Genomic DNA, 24,434 nt, shown 5'->3' on the forward strand with positions numbered 1-24,434 from the left:
CAAAAGTACCAAAAGGACATGTAAAAGTAGTCTTTCATTGATCCTTAGCCGACACAGGTATTTGAGAAAAACCAAAATAACCATCTAGAAAGCAATAATGTGTATATTTGCATAATCTTTCTAGCATTTGATCGATAAAAGGTAAGGGGTAATGTTCTTTCTTAGTAGCCTTATTTAAGTTGCGGAAATCAATTACCATCCTATAACCTGTGATAATTCTTTGCGGAATCAATTCATCTTTATCATTAGGAACAACAGTAATACCTCCCTTCTTAGGGACACAATGGACAGGGCTTACCCACTGACTATCAGCAATGGGATAAATTATACCTGCCTCCAGAAGCTTGAGTATTTCTTTTCTTACCACTTCTTTCATTTTAGGATTCAAACGTCGTTGAGGATCACGGACTGGTTTGGCATCAGCTTCCAAATTTATTTTATGTTGACATAGAGTGGGACTGATGCCCTTAAGATCATCCAGAGTATATCCAATAGCGGGACGGTGCTTTTTCAGAGTTTTCAATAATATTTCTTCTTCATGCTCTGAAAGGTTAGCACTAATAATAACAGGAGATATTTTCTTTTCATCAAGATAAGCATATTTAAGATTATCGGGCAACGGTTTAAGCTCAAATACGGAATCGCCCTTGGGTGGTGGAGGATCCCCTAGGATTTCAACAGGCAAATTGTGTTGCAGCATAGGTTCCTGTTTAAAGAATACTTCATCTATTTCCCTTCTTTCATTCATGAACATATCATTTCATGGTCTAGCAAATAGTGTTCTAAAGGATCAGTAGGAGGTACAGCAATAGAAGCAAGACCAATAATTTCATCCTTACTAGGCAATTCTTACTCACGATGTTGTTTACTAAATTTAGAGAAATTAAACTCATGAACCATATCATCCAAGCCAATAGTAACAACATTCTTTTCGCAATCTATTATAGCATTAACAGTACGCAAGAAGGGTCTACCAAATATAATGGGACAAAAGCTATCTTGTGGAGAACCAAGAACAAGAAAATCAGCGGGATATTTGGTTTTCCCACACAAGACTTCAACATCTCTAACAATTCCCATTGGAGATATAGTATCTCTATTGGCAAGTTTAATTGTAACATCAATTTCCTCTAACTCAGTAGGTGCAATCTCATGCATAATTTCTTTTTATAAGCCAATGGGTATAACACTAGCACTAGCTCCCATATCACATAGGCCATGATAACTATGATCTCCTATTTTAACAGAAATAACAGGCACGCCTACCACAGGTCTATGTTTATCTCTATCACAAGGTTAGCAATTCTAGTAGTTTCACCAGTGAATTGAATAACATGCCCATCAATATTATCAGACAAGAGATCTTTTATAATAACAATATTGGGTTCTACTTTGACTTGCTCAGGAGGTGTATAAGTCTTAGTATTGCTTTTACGAACAACAGTTGAAGCTTTAGCATGATCCTTCATTCTAACAAGGAAGGGGGGTTTCTCAACATAAGAAGTAGGAACAATAGGATCATTGTAAGTGATAATCTTTTCTTCAACTTTAATAGGTGCAGCTACTTTTACTTCTATGGGAGGATGATATTTAAACCACTTCTCCTTGGGGAGATCAACATAAGTAGCAAAAGATTCACAGAAAGAGGCTACTATCTCAGAGTCAAGTCCATATTTAGTGCTAAACTTACGGAAAATATTGGTATCCATAAAAGATTTAACACAATCAAACTTAGGTGTCATACCTGACTCCTTACCTTCGTCGAGGTCCCAATCTTCAGAGTTGCATTTAATTCTATCCAATAAATTCCATCCAAATTCAATAGGCTTCATCATAAAAGAGCCAGCACAAGAAGTATCGAGCATGGTGCGATTGTTATCAGAAAGCCGAGCATAAAAATTCTGGAGAATTGTCAATTTTGAGAGCTCACGATTGGGGCATGAATATAACATTGGTTTAAGCCTCCCCCAAGATTGAGTGATGCTTTCTCCTTCGCGAGGCCAAAATATATATATATAATTGCGATCACGATAAACAAGATGCATAGGGTAATACTTTTGATGAAATTCCAATTTCACTCTTTTATAGTTCCATGATCTCGTATCATCACATAGCCTATACCATGTCTGTGTCTCCCTCCAAAGATAAAGGGAAAGCCTTCTTCTTAACAACATCATCGGGTATACCTACAAGCTTAAATAGTCCACAAATATCATCCACAAAGCGTAGATGTTCGTCAGGATGCTTTGTTCCATCTCCTGTGAAAGTGTTAGCTAGCAGTTTTTCCATCATACCCGAAGGAATTCCAAAAGGAGTTTCATTTTCAATAGGTTCAGTAGGTTTAGTAGGTTGAGGAGCAACTCTTGGCTCAACCGGACGGGGTGAAGATACCCCGAACAAGCCCCTCAAACAATTACTTTCCATAGTAACAAATGATAGAAAATTTCAGCACACTAAATAAATTTTTCCTTACCAAATTCCACCTACCAAAGGTGCTTCACTCCCCGGCAACGGCGCTAGAAAAGAGTCTTGATGACCCACAAGTATAGGGGATCTATCGTAGTCCTTTCGATAAGTAAGAGTGTCGAACCCAACGAGGAGCAGAAGGAAATGATAAGCGGTTTTCAGCAAGGTATTCTGTGCAAGTACTGAAATAAGTGGTAACAGATAGTTTTGTGATAAGATAAATGGTAACGAGCAACAAGTAACAAAAGTAAATAAAGTGCGGCAAGGTGGCCCAATCCTTTTTGTAGCAAAGGATAAGCCTGGACAAACTCTTATAATAGGAAAAGCGCCCCCGAGGACACATGGGAATATCGTCAAGCTAGTTTTCATCACGCTCATATGATTCGCGTTCGGTACTTTGATAATTTGATATGTGGGTGGACCGGTGCTTGGGTGCTGTTCTTACTTGAACAAGCATCCCACTTATGATTAACCTCTATTGCAAGCATCCGCAACTACAACAAAAGTATTAAGGTAAACCTAACCATAGCATGAAACATATGGATCCAAATCAGCCCCTTACGAAGCAACGCATAAACTAGGGTTTAAGCTTCTTTCACTCTAGCAACCCATCATCTACTTATTACTTCCCAATGCCTTCCTCTAGGCCCAAATAATGGTGAAGTGTTATGTAGTCGACGTTCACATAACACCACTAGAGGTTAGACAACATACATCTTATCAAAATATTGAATGAATACCAAATTCACATGACTACTAATAGCAAGACTTCTCCCTTGTCCTCAGGAACAAAAGTAACTACTCACAAAGCATATTCATGTTCATAATCAAAGGGGTAATAATGTGCATAAAGGATCTGAACATATGATCTTCCACCAAGTAAACCAACTAGCATCAACTACAAGGAGTAATCAACACTACTAGCAACCTACAAGCACCAATCCTGGACTTGGAGACAAGAATTTGATACAAGAGATGAACTAGGGTTTGGAGATGAGATGGTGCTGGTGAAGATGTTGATGGAGATTGCCCTCTCCCGATGAGAGGAGCATTGGTGATGACGATGGTGATGATTTCCCCCTCCCGGAGGGAAGTGTCCCCGGCAGAACAGCTCTGCCGGAGCCCTAGATTGGTGCCACCAAGGTTCCGCCTTGTGGCGGCGGAGTCTCGTCCCGAAAGGTTCTCTTCAATTTTTTTCTCATTGAAAGACTTCATATAGGAGAAGACGGGCCTCGGAGAGCCACCAGGGGGCCCACGAGGTAGGGGGGCGCGCCCAGGGGGGCGCCCCCCCACCCTCGTGAGAAGGGTGTGGTCCCCTTGGCCTTCATCTTTGGCGACGATTTTTCTTTATTTATTATAAGGTATTCCGTGGAGTTTCAGGACTTTTGGAGTTGCGCAAAATAGTCCTCCAATATTTGCTTCTTTTCCAGCCCAGAATTCCAGTTGCCGGCATTCTCCCTCTTCATGTAAACCTTGTAAAATAAGAGAGAATAGCCATAAGTATTGTGACATAACGTGAAATAACAGCCCATAATGCAATAAATATTGACATAAAAGCATGATGCAAAATGGACGTATCAGTGCTCTAAAAAGATATAAGTGAAGCACTAGAGCAAAATTGCCTAGCTCAAAAGATATAAGTGAAGCACATAGAGTATTCTAATAAATCATGATTTGTGCGTGTCTCTCTCAAAATGTGTGTACAGCAAGGATGATTGTGGCAAACTAAAAAGCAAAGACTCAAATCATACAAGACGCTCCAAGCAAAACACATATCATGTGGTGAATAAAAATATAGCCTCAAGTAAAGTTACTGATAGACGAAGACGGAAGAGGGGATGTCAAGCTTAGGATCTTTGTCATCCTTGAATATTACCTTGGGGTGCCTTGGTCATCCCCAAGCTTAGGCTCTTGCCACTCCTTATTCCATAGTCCATCAAATCCTTACCAAAAACTTGAAAACTTCACAACAGAAAACTCAACAAAAAATCTCATAAGCTCCGTTAGTATAAGAAAATAAATCACCACTTTTGGTACTGTTGTGAACTCATTCTTTATTTATATTGGTGTAATACCTAATGTATTCCAACTTTTCCATGGTTCATACCCACCGATACTAGCCATAGATTCATCAAAATAAGCAAACAACACGCGAAAAATAGAATCTGTCAAAAAAAGAACAATTTGTAGCAATCTGGATATTTCGTATATGTAACTCTAAAACTCCTGAGAAATTAGTAATTCCTAGGAAATTTGTCTATTAATCTTCTTAAAAAAGAATCCACTAAAAAGCACTCTTCACCTAAAAATGAGAATTGTTTTGGTGAGTGCAAAAGTTTCTGTTTTTCAGCAAGATCAAACCAACTATCACCATAGGTTATCCCAAAGGTCTTACTTGGCACAAACCCTAACTAAAACACAAAACCACATCTAACCAGAGGCTACATGAAATATTTATTGCAAAACAGGACCTAAAAAGAAAAAAAGAAAAAGAAAATTGGGTTGCCTCCCAACAAGCGGTATTGTTTAACGCCCTTAGCTAGGCATAAAACACGAATAGATCTAGATATAATCGTAATAATGGTAAGGCAAATCTCGAAAACTCATCTCATCTCCCTTCGTTCAGAAGCAAGTTTTCTTTGTGGCAAACAAAAGTAATCAAAAGGGCTAAATTTAATAGGATAAGAATTGCCAAGCTCGATCTCGGGAGGAATTGGTTCCTCCTTTGGCCCTTCATATTGTATGACCAACTCATCATTATAAGCATTCTTTTGGCAAAAAGTCATAAGCTTGTGTCCAAGAGAGAAACCCAATCCATTGTTTTGTATAGCAAAATCGTCATTACGCTCAGAAATCTTATCAATTAAAACATCGGTAGGGACCCTCTTTCTTAAATTTTCGTTATAAGCTACACGATCTAAAGATCATAAATGCATTATGTCCTCTTGATTAAAGAGAATTCCCTCTATGGGAGGACGCCCACCATCTACTTTATAATGAGCAAAAATTTCACTAGATTCTTTCATGATAAATCTAAATTCATGAGCTAGGAATATAGTGGCGGCGTGCTTAACAGAAGAATGCTCAATATTAGAAAACTCTAGAAAAATCCTTTGTATGGATGGATGTGATACGTCTCCAACGTATCTATAATTTTTGATTGTTCCATACTATTATATTACCCGTTTTGGATGTTTATTGGCTTTACTTTACACTTTTATATCATTTTTGAGACTAACCTACTAACCAGAGGCCCAACCCGAATTGTTGTTTTCTTGCCTATTTCAGTGTCTCGATGAAAGGGAATATCAAACGGAGTCCAAACGGAATGAAACCTTCGCGAGCATGATTTTTGGTACAAACGTGATCCAGAGGACTTGGAGTGGAAGTCAAGAAACAATCGAGGAGGCCACGAGGGTGGAGGCGCCCCCCCTACTAGGTGCGCCCCCCCTATCTCGTGGGCCCCTCGAGCATCCACCGACCTACTTCTTCCTCCTACATCTACCCATGTACCCCGAAAACATCAGAAGAGACCACGAAAAACTATTTTCACCACCGTAACCTTCTGTATCCGTGAGATCCCATCTTGGAGCCTTCGCCGGCGCTCCGCCAGATGGGGAATCAACCACGGAGGGCCTCTACATCATCTCCAAGGCCTCTCTAATGAGTCATGAGTAGTTTACCACGGACCTTCGGGTCCATAGTTATTAGCTAGATGGCTTCTTCTCTCTCTTTGAATCTCAATACAAAGTTCTCCTCGATCTTCTTGGAGATCTATTCGATGTAACTCTTTTTGCGGTTTGTTTGTCGAGATCCGATGAATTGTGGGTTTATGATCAAGTTTATCTATGAGAAATACTTGAATCTCCTCTGAATTCTTTTATGTGTGATTAAGTTATCTTTGCAAGTCTCTTCGAATTATCAGTTTGGTTTGGCCTACTAGATTGATCTTTCTTGCAATGGGAGAAGTGCTTAGCTTTGGGTTCAATCCTGCGGTGTCCTTTCCCAGTGACAGCAGGGGCAGCAAGGTACGTATTGTATTGTTGCCATCGAGGATAAAAAGATGGGGTTTATACCATATTGCATGAGTTTATCCCTCTACATCATGTCATGTTTCTTAATGTGTTACTCTATTCTTTATGAACTTAATACTCTAGATGCATGCTGGATAGCGGTTGATGTGTGGAGTAATAGTAGTAGATGTAGGCAGGAGTCGGTCTACTTGTCACGGACGTGATGCCTATATACATTATCATGCCTAGATAATCTCATAATTATTCGCTTTTCTATCAATTGCTCGACAGTAATTCGTTCACCCACTATAATACTTATGCTATCTTGAGAGAAGCCACTAGTGAAACCTATGGTCCCCGGGTCTATCTCTTATCATATAAAGCTTTTATTTGCATCTTTACTTTTCCAATCTATATCATAAAAATACCAAAAATATTTATCTTATCATTTTATCTCTATCAGATCTCACTTTCGCAAGTGGCCGTGAAGGGATTGGCAACCCCTTTATTGCGTTGGTTGCGAGGTCTTGTTTGTTTGTGTAGGTGCGTGGGACTTTTGAAGAGCCTCCTACTAGATTGATACATTGGTTCTCAAAAACTGATGGAAATACTTACGCTACTATTGCTTCATCACCCTTTCCTCTTCAAGGAAAACCAACGCAAGCTCAAGACGTAGCAAGAAGGATTTCTGGCGCCATTGCCGGGGAGGTCTTCGCTCAAGTCAAGACATACCAAGTACCCATCATAAACTTATCTCCCTCGCATTACATTATTTTCCATTTGCCTCTCGTTTTCCTCTCCCCCACTTCACCCTTGCCGTTTTATTCACCCTTCCTCTGTTCAATCTTGTGTTACCATGTGCCGTCTTTTTGCCTGCATCTTCACTTGCTAAGAGTTTATGGATCCTCATCCACTTGCTAATCTCTTTAAGAGGTCCAATTATGATGAACCTATTGCGAGTGAGTTGAGTGCCCTAGATTATCTTTATGAGGTTTTGCTTGAAATTCGTGAATCTGAAAATTGTGATGAAGTACTTTATGAAGCGATTCACGACAGATCTTTGAATAAAAAGCATGATTGCAATGATTTTATTATAAATTATATTGATGTAAATTATGCTAATAAGATGAAAAACCCTAAGCTTTGGGATGCTAGTTTTGCTTTGTCCTCTACTTGTTTCAACGATCATGATTGGGGTAATTCTTCTTACGATCTTGAAAATTTACTTACTCCCCGTGATGAATATGAGATTGACAATAATGTTTGCAATAATATTGAAAGTGGTTTGGAAGAGTGTCAACCTTAGATCCCACATATTTGGAAAATGTTCAATCTTATGAAATTTTTCATAAAAGTGGGTTTGGAGAGGTCATGACTTTAGTTAATGTTGATCCCACTATTTTGGAAGAGTGTCAACTTTGGATGCATGTGAATCGTGTTGAAAATATTTTATGTGATAGATATTTTTTAATTTTGCTTATGATCCCACATATAATTATTATGAGAGAGGAAAATATGGTTGTAGAAATTTTCATGTTGCTAAATTACCTCTCGTTATGTTGAGATTGCTATTGTTTCTTTCCTCTTCCTTGCATATGCTAGTTTTTGCTTGCTATAATAACTTGTTTGCCCATAAGATGCCTATGCATAGGAAGTATGTTAGACTTAGATGTGTTTTTCATATGCTTTATGATGCTCTCTTTGTGCTTCAATTCTTGTCTTTTATGTGAGCATCATCGAAATTATCAATGCCTGGCTAGGGGCGTTAAACAATAGCGCTTGTTGGGAGGCAACCCAATTTTATTTTAGTATCTTTTTTTGCTTTTTGCTTGTGTTTAGGAAAAAATATTTCATATAGCCTCTGTTTAGATGTGGTTTTATGCTTTAATTAGTGTTTGTGCCAAGTAGAACCTTTGGGAAGACTTGGGTGAAGTTTATATGGTCTTGCTGTAAAAAACAGAAACTTTAGCGCTCACGCGATTTGCTCTCATATTTTACTGGAAAGTGATTTTTAGTTGATTCTTTTTGAAGATAATTAATAGACAAATTCCCCACGTCCACCAATTTATTTTAGATTTGTTGGAGTTCCAGAAGTATTCGCAAGTTACAGATTGCTACAGACTGTTCTGTTTTTGGCAGATTCTGTTTTTCGTGTGTTGTTTGCTTATTTTGATGCATCTATGGCTAGTATTGAGTGGTATGAACCATAGAGAAGTTGGAATACAGTGGGTTTAACACCAATTTAAATAAAGAATGAGTTCATTACAGTACCTTATGTGGTGGTTTTTCTTTCTTGCACTAACGGAGCTTACGAGAATTCTTGTTGAGTTTTGTGTTGTGAAGTTTTCAAGTTTTGGGTAAAAGATTTGATGGACTATGGAATAAGGAGTAGCAAGAGCCTAAGCTTGGGGATTCCCATGGCACCCCAATATATCAAGGATAACCAAAAGCCTAATCTTGGGGATGCCCCGGAAGGCATCCCCTCTTTCGTCCTCATCTATCGGTAACTTTACTTGGAGCTATATTTTTATTCGCCACATGATTTGTGTTTTGCTTGGAGCGTCTTGTATGATATTAGTCTTTGCTTTTTAGTTTACCACAATCATCCTTGCTGCACACACATTTTGGGAGAAACCCACTTGCTTGGGAATTTATTTGAATACTCTATGTGCTTCACTTATATCTTTTGAGCTAGATAGTTTTGCTCTAGCGCTTCACTTATATCTTTTAGAGCATGGCGGTGGCTTAATTTTGTAGAAATTGTTGATCTCTCATGATTCACTTATATTATTTTGAGAGTTCTCTTAGAACAGCGTGGTATTTTCTATGGTTATAAAATTGGTCCTAGAATGATGGGCATCCAAGTTGGGTATAATAAAAACTATCATAGAAAGTGAATTGGATGCTATGATCAATTTGATGCTTGATAATTGTTTTGATATATGAGGATGGTGATATTAGGTTCATGATAGTAGAGTAATTATGAATTTAAGGAATACTTGTGTTGAAGTTTGTGATTCCCGTAGCATGCACATATGGTGAACTGCTTTGTGATGATGTCGGAGCATAATTTATTTATTGATTGTCTTCCTTATTTGTGGTGGTCGGGGACGAGCGATGGTCTTTTCCTACCAATCTATCCTCCTAGGAGCATGCACGTAGTGCTTTGTTTTCAATAACTTGTAGACTTTTGCAATAAATATATGAGTTCTTTATGACTAATGTTGAGTCCATGTATTATACGCACTCTCACCTTTCCACTATTGCTAGCCTCTCTTGTGCCGCGCAACTTTTGCCGGTACCATACACCCACCATATACCTTCCTCAAAACAGCCACCATACCTACCTATTATGGCATTTCCATAGCCATTCCGAGATATATTGCCATGCAACTTTCCACCATTCCGTTTATTATGACACGCATCATCATTGTCATATTTCTCTTTGCATGATCATGTAGTTGACATCGTATTTGTGGAAAAGCCACCTTCATAATTCCATACATGTCACTCTTGATTCGTTGCATATCCCGGTACACCACCGGAGGAATTCATATAGAGTCATATCTTGTTCTATGTATCGAGTTGTAATCTTGAGTTGTAAGTAAATAAAAGTGTGATGATCTTCATTATTAGAGCATTGTCCCAAGTGAGGAAAGGATGATGAAGACTATGATTCCCCCACAAGTCGGGATGGGACTTCGGACTTTATAAAAATAAAAGAGGCCAAAGAAGCCCACACAAAAAAAGAGGCCAAAGAAGCCCACCAAATAAAAAATGAGAGAAAAAGAGAGAAGGGACAATGCTACTATCCATTTACCACACTTGTGCTTCAAAGTAGCACCATGATCTTCATGATAGAGAGTCTCCTATATTGTCACTTTCATATGCTACTGGGAATTTTTTCATTATAGAACTTGACTTGTATATTCCAATGATGGGCTTCCTCAAAATGCCCTAGGTCTTCATGAGCAAGCAAGTTGGATGCACACCCACTTAGTTTCTTTTGTTGAGCTTTCATACATTTATAGCTCTAGTGCATCCGTTGCATGGCAATCCCTACTCACTCGCATTGATATCTATTGATGGGCATCTCCATAGCCCTTTGATACGCCTAGTTGATGTGAGACTATCTTCTCCTTTTTTGTCTTCTCCACAACCACCATTCTATTCTGCATATAGTGTTATGTCCATGGCTCACGCTCATGTATTGCTTGAAAGTTGGAAAAGTTTAAGATTACTAAAGTATGTAACAATTTCTTGGCTTGTCATCGAGGTTGTGCATGATTAAATACTTTGTGTGATGAAGATAGAGCTTAGCCAGACTATATGATTTTGTAGGGATAACTTTCTTTAGCCATGTTATTTTGAGAAAACGTGATTGCTTTGTTAGTATGTTGAAGTATCATTGTTTTTATGTCAATATGAACTTTTATTTTGAACCAGTTGGATCTGAGCATTCATGCCACAATAAAGAAAATTACATTGAGAATTATGCTAGGTAGCATTCCACATCAAAATTCTGTTTTTATCATTTACCTACTCGAGGACGAGAGCAGGAATTAAGCTTGGGGATGCTTGATACGTCTCCAACGTATCTATAATTTTTTATTGTTCCATGATATTATATTACCCGTTTTGGATGTTTATGGGCTTTACTTTACACTTTTATATCATTTTTGGGACTAACGTACAAACCGGAAGCCCAGCCCGAATTGTTGTTTTTTGCCTATTTCAGTGTTTTGAAGAAAAGGAATATCAAACGGAGTCCAAACGGAATGAAACCTTCGGGAGCGTGATTTTTGGAACAAACGTGATCCAGAGGACTTGGAGTGGAAGTCAAGAAACAATCGAGGAGGCCACGAGGATGACCTAGCGATGGTGCTACCTAAAGATGGCCTCGCGATGGTGGTGCTTCCTGATAATGACCTTGCGATGGTGGTGGCGTCGGCGATCCCACAGCCGGGCGACATGACCATGCCAATTGTGGTAGAAGACTACATCCCACTGCCTCCACTGCCTCGCCGCTCTAGGCGCATCAGGATGAAGAAGGAGAAGGAGAAGAAGGAGGACTGAACTATGTCAGGTATGCCAGATCTCCAAAATGATCTATACTTAGCTTTGTTTCCTCGAAAATGGCCTAAGTTATCTCTAATATTCTAAGTTATCTCTAATATGCTTAGTTACCTAGGTTTGATCAATAATGACATACACTTGGCTTACTTGTGTAAAAAAGGGCATATTTATGCTTAGTTAATTAAAAAATGGCATAATTAGTTAAGTTAGCTCCAAAATGACACATTTAACCTAGGTTAGCTCCAATATGATCCATTTTAGCTAGATTAGCTCCAAAATGATCCATTTTACCTACGTTAGCTCAAAAATGGCATAATTACTTATGTTAGCACAAAAATGACCTATACTTACCTTATTTTCCTCCAAATTGGCATAATAAGCTTAGTTAGCTAAAAAAGGCATAATTACCTTTGTAAGCTCTAAAATGACACAAATAAGGAATAATAAGAAGAGAAACAAGGAAGAGGAGAAAAAGAAGGAATAGAAGAAGAAAAAGAAAAAGAAAGAATAAAGGAAGAAGAATGAGAAGGAAAAGGGTAAAAACCTTCTTCTTCTTCTTCTTCTAGTCTTCTTCTTCTTCTTCTTCTTCTTCTTCTTCTTCTTCTTCTTCTTCTCCAAAATGACCTAAGTTAGCTCTAAGTTAGGTCTAATATGCTTAGTTACCTAGGTTAGCTCAATAAAGACCTATACTTAGCTACTTTATATAAAAAATGGCATAATATGCTTAGTTCACACAAAAATGGCATAATTACTTAGGTTAGCTCCATTTTATCTAAGTATGCTTACTTCTTCTTCTAGTCTTCTTATTCTTCTTCTAGTATTCTTCTTCTAACTTTCTTGTTTCCTATTTTGCAGATTTCATTTACTTCACGGAAGCTTGCATGGATGGAGTGCTTCTTTTCCCTTTCTGCTTTTATTTTGTATCAATGAACAATGTGGAACTTGTTATATGGATGGAACTATGTGTTAGTTATGTACGTATATATGATGAAACTTGTGTGTTGGATATGTCTGTTGTGAAATTTGTGTGTTCAAACTTGTGTGTTCAAATTGAATAATGAATGTAAGAAAAAACAGAATAAATAGGGGCTATATAGGCTCTTTGCCGTCAGCTGGCAGATGGCAAAGAGATTTGCCTTCAGCCAGCACACGGCAAAGCTGCCACGTGGCAGTTACCTGTGCAACCAGGGGGGATGGCCTATTTGGTTACTTTGTCGTCCGCTGGCTGACGGTAAAGATGAATTGGTCTTTGCCGTCCGTCAGCTGACGGCAAAGCGCACCGTTTAACCCCCTAACGGACATAAGCTGCCACGTGTGCCATCCAAGTCCTTTGCTGTGGGCTGGCGGATGGCAAAGATCATATCATCTTTGATGTCTGCCAGCAGACGGCAAAGATCCCTTTGCCGTAGCATATTCAGCTGGACCTGTTGCCATCTGCTAATGGACATCAAAGGCTTTTGCTGTCCGCCAGGCATGCCTTTGCCGTCAGCTATGGCAGACGGCAAAGTGCCCGATTCCTGTAGTGAGACTCCGCAAAGAAAACAAAATGAGGCTTGAGATCATGTTTAATTTCCTATATAATGGTGGGTATAGGAATGGATTCCTATGGAATTTGGTGAACCCATTCCTATGACCCAAGGAAATTTCATTGGAAAATTCCTATGGATTGAAATCCTACAAAATTCCTATGAAATTCCTTCAATCCAAAAATGACCTTAACATGCAAATCTCAAAAAAATGGATATATAGTTACCCCAATAGGTAGGTCAACAGAATCTATTATATATTCCATTTTAGGATAATTAGAAAATAGAGAAGTGGTAAAGAAAATGTCACAAAAATTAGAAACATCTGACCTCCAATATTTTATATCGGAACAAATAAAACCATTAGATACACAATAAAGCCAAAGGATTACCCACCAACGTCATCTCCTCTAAATTACCCAAAATTTCCCTTATACCAAGTTTTAAAAAAATAAAGTAGGAGATAACAAACGAAGAGATCTGATTAAATAATGAATTAAGGTTTTTTCTACAACTCGAACATTAGATTTCTAAGCATGGCAAATTGAATGCCCAAGATGGCAAATTATGTTGTCACAGGGATGGCCATGATTGCTAAAGGAAATTTCCATCCTCGAGATAACATAATTTACCATAATAAATGTTCGATTCGCCATACTTAAAAATATGACGTTCTATAGCCATAGCGAACACACACATGCAGGCAGCCCTGGTAACTAGATCATGGTAAGATTGCAATACCCCAATTCTTTGATAAGTATAGCTGCTCCTTGAGTGGACCTTAAATTGTATACGCCAATTCTTTGGTAAGTATAGTTGCTCCTTGAGTGTAGCTTTAATTGTTTAATAGTTTAAGAGTACACAAGAGAAATGGTGATCTATATAATCCAAACGGATGTATAATTTTTTTACTGTGAAACGGATGTATAATTGAAGTTGAGGTGTATGTATATGGTAGCCGCGAGCGAGCGCCTTGATCTGCTAGACCTTGGTTTGATTACCTCCTATCCACTAGCCTAGAATGCTTCTGTGTGTCGATGTCGTCAACAACGGTTCCGGCGACCACCTTGCCTCCACTTATGAAGGTACCCATTTTGTCTGGCTATGTCTGGTCTAATCATGTTGCAGATTAATTTAGTCAATAATCTTGTTAGGTACCTAGACGGTTTGATTTTTCCAGATAATTGCCCTAAATTTTTGTTGCAATTTGGATCACCAAATGAGAAGCTTTCAAGAGGTGACAATGAAATGGCACACTTTTCATTGTATTCTAAGGGAAGATGATGGGGTAACTAGCAACTGGAAACTGTGTCCTTGTAAATGAGATGGGAGAGAATAGTCCAAGCAAAGAAATGGGGAACTTAAATAGAAGTTGTCCGACACAGTTTCTACCTAATTTCCTAGGTATTCAGGATCATATTATACAAATATTATCCGATCTAGCAAGTGGCAAGTGAATACCTAATATACACTTTCAAGCAATTATATATCATTTTTGTTGTTCCATTCTATTATATTATCAATCTTGGATGTTTTATATACACTTTCAAGCAATTATATATCATTTTTTAGGACTGACCTATTAACTTAGTGCCCAGTGCCAGATGTTGTCTTTTGCTTGTTTTTGGTTTCACAGAATATTAGTACCAAACGAAGTACAAATGCCACGAAGCTTTTTAGAGATATTTTCTGGACAAAAGAGACGCTAGAAGCTTCGGGAGAAGACCATATGAGGGAGCATGGGCCCACAAGCCACCTAGGTGCGCCCTGATGGGTGGTGCCGCCCATGAAACTCCGTTTGACCTAACTCCGCCTCTATAAATTCTCCAAAATTGTGAAACCAATAGAGGAGTCCACGAAATACTTTTTTCACCGCAACAAGTGCCAGAACCATGAGATCCCATCTGGAGGCTTTTTCCGGCACTCTGTCGGAGGGGAATTCGATCACGGAGGGGCTCTTCATCGTCAAAGCCGCCCTCCGATGATGCGTGAGTAGTTTACCACAGACCTATGGGTCCATTGTTAGTATCTAGATAGCTTCTTCTCTCTTTTTTATCTTCAATAAAATGTTCTCCTCAGTGTTCTTGGAGATCTATATTTGATGTAATGACTTTTTGCGGTTGGTTTATTGGGATCCGATTAATTGTGAGTTTATGATCAGATCTACCCATGAATATTGTTTGGGTTTTATCTTAACTCTTTTATGCATGATTACTATAGCCTCATATTTCTTATCTAATTTATTGGTTTGGTTTGGCCAACTAGATTGATTTATCTTGTCATGGGAAGAGGTCCTTTCTAATGGGTTCGATCTTGCGGTGCTCAATCCCTGTGATAGAAAGGGACATGACACGTATGTATCATTGCTATTAGGGGTAAAAAGATGGTATTTATTTCATACATGAGTTTATATTGTCTACATCATGTCATCTTGCTTAAGGCGTTACTCCGTATTTCCACGAACTTAATACACTAGATGCATGCTGGATAGTGGTCGATGTGTGGAGTAATAGTAGTAGATGCAGAATTTTTTCTGTCTACTTGTCTTAGACGTGATGCTTATATATGATCATTGCATTGGATATCGTCATAATTATTTCCTTTTCTATCAATTGACCAACAGTAATTTGTCTACCTACCGTGTGCTATTTTTATGAGAGAAGCCTCTAGTGAAAACTATGACCCCTGGGTCTATCTTTTATTATATATTAAACAAAAATACCTCGCTGCAATTTTCTTTTATTTATTTTATTTTGTATTTTTTCAATCTACCTATCAAAAACTATACTATTTAATCTTGCTCATAACCGTTGAGGGATTGACCACCCCTCTACGCGTTGGGTTGCAAGTATTGGTTGTTTGTGTGTAGGTGATGTTTACATAGTGTTGTTTCGTTCTCCTACTGGATTGACAACCTTGGTTTCATAACTGATGGAAATACCTATCTATATTGTACTACATCATCCTCTCGTCTTCGAGGAAATCCCAACGCAGCTCACAAGTAGCGTGAAGAATTTCTGTGACGTTGCTGGGGAGACATCATCAACAACTATCAAGTACCTATGCATTAACTTTCATCTGTTTGCATTTATTTTATTTGCCACTTGCCTCTTGTTTTCATCTCCCCCACTTCTAATTTTTTTTTACAAAAATACAGACATATTTTTCATTTGCCTTCTTGCTCGTTTGCTTGCTTGCATTTATTGTCTTCATGTTGTGGCTAAAAAATAGCAAAGAAACAAGGAACTTAAAGATGACTATGGATACACTTTAAAGTTTTCTAGTTGGATCATCTTTGATCCATTTATGCTCATGCTAAAACCCCAACTAGTTTAGTTGATGGAAAATCATTAGATGAGCATGCTCATTCTATGTGTCACCGTTTTTCTCGGGAGACTCTTATGGCATCAAATAAATTGTTTGCTATGCTATGTTTGGAATCTATGTGAAATTTATGGTTTTACTTGTTGCTCGAAGAACCCTAGAAAACACCTTCCCTACTTATGTGAGTTTAATGATAATGAAATATTATCTTCTTATGCCAAAGGTGTTTATAGTACTATGATATCAAACAAATCGAAGAATTTGTAGCTTATAGGGGTGCCTATGAAGTTGCTTCTTTGATTGAAAAGTATGATATTACTTTGTACAAATCTGAAAATTTTGCCATACTTAAATATTGCTATGAAAACTATGCTTCTAATGCCTATGTTAGTGAATTTTTTAGGAGGACGACTGCTGCTTTGGAAGAGAATAAAGATATGCATGAATCTATAGATAATTATGATTTCATTGATTTGATTGAAATATCCCCCCTTGACGAACATTATGCTTTCTATTCTTATGGATATGATGCCAATATTAATGATGCTTATGGAGACGAACTTGTTATAGTTCCTGATGTGAAACATGAAATTATTGCTACTGCACCCAAACTTTATAGCCCCTTGAATGAAAGCATGATTGCAATGATGTTATTACAAATTCTACTAATGACAATTGTGCTAATTATATGCAAAGCTACAAGCTTGGGGATGATAATTTTGTTATGTATACTACTTATTGTAATGATCATGATTAGGGTGATAATGTTTCTTATGATATTAAAAATTTATTTAAGCCTCATGATGAATATGATATTGATAATAATGTTTGCAATAATACTGAAAGTGGATTTGGAAGAGCGTCAACTTTAGGTAAAAATAATCCCACATATTTGGAGAGTGTTCAATCTTATGAAATTTTTGATAAAAGTGGGTTTGGAGAGGTCATGACTTTAGTTGATGTTAATCCCACTACCTTGGAAGGTGTAAAACTTTTATGCATGTGGATCATGAAGAGAATATTTTATGTGATAGCTATATTGTTTAACTTTATTATGATCATACATGTAATTATTATGAGACATGAAAATATGGTTGTAGAAATTTTCATGTTACTAAATTACCTCTTGTTATGTTAAGATGGTCAATGTTTTACTCCTCTCCTTTGCATATGCTAGATATTTCTTGTCTTAATAATTTGGTTTCTTATAAAATTCCTATGCATATGAAGTTTGTTATATTAAGTGTGTTTGTGTCTTATGATGCTCTCTTTGTGCTTCAATTCATGTCTTTCATGTGAGCGTCAATAAAATCTCAAGCCTATCTTAGTGGCTATAAAGAAAGAGCTTGGTGGGACACAACCCAATAGTTACTCTTCTGTTTTTCAATAAATATACAATTATGTTACTATCATGATTGTGTTTTAGTGTTTTAGTTAGTGTTTGTGTCAAGCAAAGCCTTTGGGATGATTTGGTTGATACTTGCTTTGATTCTGTGCAAAAACAAAAACTTTTACATCCAGTAGAATTGTTAAAAATCACATGAGCGACAAATAATTCTGGATTTTTTACACATGATTGATATACAAATTTCCAACGTTGTCCTAATGTTTAAGAATTTTTGAAGTTACAGAAGTATGGTCAATGATCAGATTACTACATGATATTTTGTTTTTGACAGATTCTGTTTCTATTGCATTGTGTGCTTGTTTTGATGAATCTATGGATTGTATCAGGGGGTATAAGCCATGGTAAAGTTAGAATACAGTAGGTATAATGCAATAATAAAATATGAATGGGTGTGTAATAGTACTTAAAGTAGTTGTTTGCTTTATTCCACTAACGGGTCTTACGAGGTTTTGTTGAGTTTTGTGTGACTGAAGTTTTGAAGTTTTGGGTGAGATCACGATGGATGATGGAACAAGGAGTGGCAAGAGCCTAAGCTTGGGGATACCCGAGGCACCACAAAGTAATATTCAAGGACCCCCAAGCAACTAAGCTTTGGGATGCCCCGGAAGGCATCCCCTCTTTCTTCTAATGACGATCGGTGATTTTACTTGGAGCTATATTTTTATTCGTCACATATCATGAGTTTTGCTTGGAGCATCTTGTATTATATGAGTCTTTGCTTGTTTTATTTCTAGTTTTTCAAAATCATCCTTGTGAACAAAGTTGTTTGAGAGAGCCACACGCATACCGTGATTTGTTAGAATACTCTATGTGCTTCACTTAATTCTTTTGAGCTAAGCAGTTGCTCCAGTACTTCACTTAAATCTCTTTTAGCACGGTAGTGGTTATATTTTAAAGAAATGCACTCTCATGCTTCACTTATATTATTTTGAGAGTTGATATGATTATATTTTAAAGAAATGTACTCTCATGCTTCACTTATATTATTTTGAGAGTTAATTGTTTTTGAAGAAATATTTGCACTCTCTGATGCTTCACTTATACTTTTCGAGAGTTGATAATAGCAATGGTAGTTTGCATAACATATGAATTTGGTCTTAAAGTGATAGATATCCAAGGGGATATAATAATAACTTTCATATAGGTCATTGGATATGATAAACTTGATTCCTTGCAATAGTTTTGCGATATGGAGCTAATAATCTATGAGTCATGTAATTATGCTTTAGTAAGAATATTGGTGTTAAGGTTTGTGATTCCCTATGCAAGCACGTAAAGTAAATAGTTATGCAATGAATTTATATCCTACTTGTGGTGCATTATTTAGTGTTAATTATGTTTAATGTGCGCTTATGACTGTTTTTGTTTCTTGGTTGGTCGCTTCTCAATCTATTTGCTAGCATTCACTTGTACTAAGCAGGAATTCTGCTTGTGCATCCAACTCCCTTAACCAAAGTTGTTCCAAATGAGTCCACCATACCTACCTATATGCGGTATTTCCATGTCGTTCTAATTAAATTTGCATGTGCCAGCTCTAATTTTCAAAATGAATTTCTGCTTTGTGTGCCCGTACCACTCATGAAGTGGCAGGGTGTGGCCAATATTTTCGATGCTAGGTATTTTGTTCTCACGATGAGTGTTTGTTCACTTGCCATTGCACGAGAGTGTAGCAGGTAATAGGGATGCCTAGTCCCGAAATGTAAACAAAATACGATGATAATAACTTCCTTGAAAAGTGATGGTATGCAAGGCACCCGTGGATACGGACAACCATATATTGCAAAAGAATGGTGGAAAGGATATAAACTTTATTTTGTGTTTGGGAACTGCCTATAATTTGTCTAGCATGGAAGATATTGGGAATTCTCAGTCGTTTTCGTTCACAGGAAAAACATGCCTCTCAAAATAATTTTATCTCTAAATTTAAGCTTTGAGCTCTAGCACCTCTACAAATATCTGCTTCCATCTGCAAAAGGGCCTATCTATTTACTTTTATGCAGTTTTATTTTTAGTTGGGTCTCCATCTTCTTTTAGAAAGCACCAACTAGGGAACACTATTGTCATACTTGTGTATTTCATGTAGCTAATATTTGAATGTGTTTCATGAATGGATCAATGATTAAGCATAATGGGCTAGGGATAACTTTCTTAGTGTTGATATTTTGGAAGATATTGTTGCTTGTTGATATGCTTGAGTATTGTTGTTTTCATGTCAAATTATAGACTATTGCTTTGAATCATTCAAGTCCAAATATCCATGATACAAAATACTTTTTTCGTTGCCGCAAGTTCCAGAACCAGGAGATCCCATCTGGAGGCCTTTTCCGGCACTCTGCCGGTGGGGATACGATCACGGAGGGGCCCCTTCATCATCCTTGTTGCCCTTTGATGATGCGTGAGTAGTTTACCATGGACCTATGGGTCCATAGTTAGTATCTAGATGTCTTCTTATCTCTTTATGATCTTCAATACAATGTTCTCCTCGATGTTCTTGGAGATCTTTTTGATGTTATGACTTTTTGCTGCGTGTTTGTTCGCATCCGATGAACTGTGAGTTTATAATCAGATCTATCCATGAATATTATGTGAGTTTTCTGTGAACTCTTTTATGCATTATTACTATAGCCTCATATTTATTCTCCGATTTATTGGTTTGATTTGGCCAACTAGATTGCCTTATCTTGCCATGGAAAGATGTGCTTTGTAATGGGTTCGATCTTGCGATGCTCAATCCTAGTGACAGTTAGGGACATGACATGTATGTTCGTTGCTGGTAAGGGTAAAAATATGGGATTTGTTGCATAAGTGATTTTATCATGTCTACATCATGTCATCTTGCTTAAGGTGTTACTCTGTTTTTTCATAAACATAATACACTAGATGCATGCTGGATAGCGGTCGATGTATGGAGTAACAGTGGTAGATGCAGAATTGTTTTTGTCCACTTGTCTCGGACGTGATGCCTATTTATGATCATTGCCTTGGATATCGTCATAATTATTTGCTTTTCTATCAATTGCCCAACAATAATTTGTCTACCAACCGTGTGCTATTTTTATGTGAGAAGCCTATAGTGAAAATTATGGCCCCCTGGTCTATCTTTTATTATATATTAAAACCAAAAATACCTCACTGTAATTTTATTTTATTCATTTTATTTTATATTTTTGTTTAATCTATCTATCAAAAATTATACCGTTTAGTCTTGCTCATAACCATTGAGGGATTGACAACCCCTCTGCGCGTTGGCTGTAACTATTTGGTGTTTGTGTGCAGGTGTTGTTTAAATAGTGTTGCTTGGTTCTCCTACTAGATTAATAACCTTGGTTTCGTAACTGAGGGAAATACTTATTTGTACTGTACTACATCATCCTCTCCTCTTCGAGGAAATCTCAACGCAGCTCACAAGTAACAATACCGTATTGCATTGCCTTTTGCTTCCGAATAACAAAATGTATTACATTGTTCCAAGTAGACTTCAACCTATGGAGGCCAACATTCCACAACACCACATCATATTAGAGGAAAAACAATATTCTGTCTTCTGTACAAATGAGGTTGTTGATATCACTAGATTGAATGTCATTGTTAAAAAATTATGGCCAACGCGTTCATCACGAACATATATTAAAGGAATAGTATTATGAATAAATAAAGAATAGGTTGTTTGTATCACTAGATAGAATGATATTTCTTAAATTGACTGCCAATATTTTCTAAAATTGTTGCACTAAACTCAGCATAGATAGACCGGTAGTAGAGTCTAGATACTACCTCAAGTTGGATTAAATTTATCAAAAGCAACATATGTGTCTAATTTAGCAAAATGTATGGATTGCTTGACCGGTCAAAGTTCACGTACATGCTTGCTTTTACTATCTCTGTCATATCGTAAACAGGACAATTTGTTATCACTTTTTGCCTACAGCGTGAACAAAATGTGTACATGTACACATACTGTCACTTCAATACGTTGGTCCTAAAACTAATTCTGTCACTATATTGTTGTGCATAACCTTGAGATAATTTGAAATTTTAGTTTATGTAGTCCACATATTTAGTTCGCGCACTAGTTACTATATGGTTTCATTTTTTTATTTTTTCGCGAAATATAGAGGCCCTTCCGGTGGGTCCCTGCTGTCAGGTGGAGGAATCATTATTTTGCACGTAATAAGGAGGCACTTTCTTGCGTGCGGCCGTGGACCCAGCTGTCAGCCTCTCCACGTACAGTCCTCTTCCGATGGATGTCGTTCGTTGACCACGTTGACCACGCCGCGCCGAGAGCACCAGGGCGGTGGACGACGGCGAGGCCTAGGAAGGGAACGAACCGAAGCCGGGGAAGATTCATAGTGGTTTCCCACCCGGTGGGGAGTAGGAGGGTTTATTGGTTCGGCTGCCGTTGCCAAAAAATAACAGGAGGTATGGGTTAGTAGAGAAATGGTCTGGCCAGCGATGGAGTAGGGTGGGGGGGTGCGGCTTGTGCGGCAGCATAGCCGACCACGGGAGGGGGGAGCAGGCAGTCCCACCGGCGCTGGTTTGGGCGGCTAGAGCAAGAAGATCAGATATTGAAGAAGCAGCACGGCCGTTGGATGTTAATCCAACGGTCACTGCTGCTAGAATCGTTTGTGGACTAAGTTTGCAATGCCTTTCGTACACGTCAACTGATAGGAGTGCATATGTATCTGTTTTACGTGTGGAATAGCTTTATCTGGTCTGAAACATTTTTAGCTAACATGGATCTATCAACACTTTCTAACTCCAAGGTGAAGCCACTCAATGTGTAGTTACCAAACACTATGCACTCCTATCAGTTTTAGTATTCCCTGGGAAGTGTAAGTGTATTAGCGTACGTACATTTTATCTATTGAAAATTACTGCCAACGTAAAACTGGCTACGGCATTTACACAATAGGCTCTAGATTAACGATATACAGATGTTAGTAAGCTTATTGGAATCACAAAGAATATTCATATGTAATCTAGTTGTAGGTAAACTAAGGAGCTGTACTTTGTGGTTTCATTTCTAATAACATGTAAGTAGTTATCTTAGTAGATACCATACATAGATTTTAGAATAGTGGCCCAAAGGTAATATGTTACTTTCATAAATTCAAGTTTATCTTTTCTCGCTCTCCATCTTTTTGTAAAATGAAATCTGTAGACTGATAATGGTCTACATATTTTCAGCAATACTATTACAAATAAATAAATCCAATCCATTTTTTTTGGTGCACTCTGGTAGTGGTATGTCACATTCTCCGAAAGCATATTTTGCATAATTATTTTGGAAAAAATATGTAGTTTGTCATGTTGATCTATATGCGTATTGAAACAGACCTGCCCATTCGCATCTCTCATGCTATTATGTGTTGATCCATTCTCCATAATATTTTTTTATGATTGCTTTTGCCTTACATGTATCGCTCGTGCATGTGACCCCTCTGTTGTGCTATGAAATGTGTGAAATAGAAGCCTCCCGGATTTATTTACAAGCATTTCGCCACCTCTGCAATATCACATCTATTCTATTGTGTGACCACAATGTTGTTTGGTCATGTTTCTAATTTGACATGTAATATTTATTCATGGAGACGAGATATGAATTTATTGTAGTTATTGCAGTGGTGGATGATGAGTTCAATGATGTTTTTCGTAGTGGCGAGAAAATACCTGATAATCAGATGGACCGTTCAACTCACCTTATTGCAAATACTATTTCCCTTATTTTTTTGTTAACTATAATTAATTGATAATGAAGTGTACATATTCGCAAAATAATAATAATGAAGTGTAGATGCCTAATATGTTGCTGAGGAAACCATAAGATTCAGCGAATACTAAATACATGTTCCAAATGAACATTCAGTGAATATCTATTTTCTGGTAGGTGTTGTGAAACATTTTCAGTTGATACTTTCTTTGCTCAATACATTCTGAATCATTAGTATTTATTAAAGGTAATTTAAAACTTTTAATATTTATGACAGGAACTTTATTTGCTCCATTCTAAGAACCAAACACTCATCTATGGAGGGTGTTTGATGTCAGGGAAGCGCAAAAGAATCATATTGTCATAAAGGTATATATTCTAATGCCCAAATAACTCTAGGCAATTAGGTGACATCTTTCCTTTGAGGCAACGTTCCCATTTTTTTGTGATAATAGATTATTTCCGCCTTCCCAACATGCTGTTTGAGCAAAGTGAATTACATGGCAGGGTTATGTTTCTGTTGATAGATCTGACGTTCTACTTCTGTAGTTTTGATGACTAGGGTTATTTGCAGCTTGAGAATTTACATGCAATAAGACAAGAATTTTTTTTCTTCTAAAATCACATCTTTAGTAAGCTGGAACTACAATCAAAGATATATGTCATCTTTAGCACAGCTAGGAGAGAGTTACAAAAAATATTAGGACTAGCAAAAGGTTTTTTTATTGGTTGCAGTTTCTTGGGCATGACCGTGTTTGTGGAGCAGCCAATGTACTGGATTCCTTGTTATCACAAAGCAGCTTGTAGCTTAGGCAAGACAAAAAAGTTGACCTTAAGTTATTACGAAGATCAAGTTTAGTTTTATTAACGGGTTTTTTCTTGAGAAAATAGATTAATCTACATGACGATTT

This window comes from Triticum dicoccoides, chromosome 1B (assembly GCF_002162155.2).
Source record: "Triticum dicoccoides isolate Atlit2015 ecotype Zavitan chromosome 1B, WEW_v2.0, whole genome shotgun sequence".
Classification (NCBI taxonomy): Eukaryota; Viridiplantae; Streptophyta; class Magnoliopsida; order Poales; family Poaceae; genus Triticum; species Triticum dicoccoides.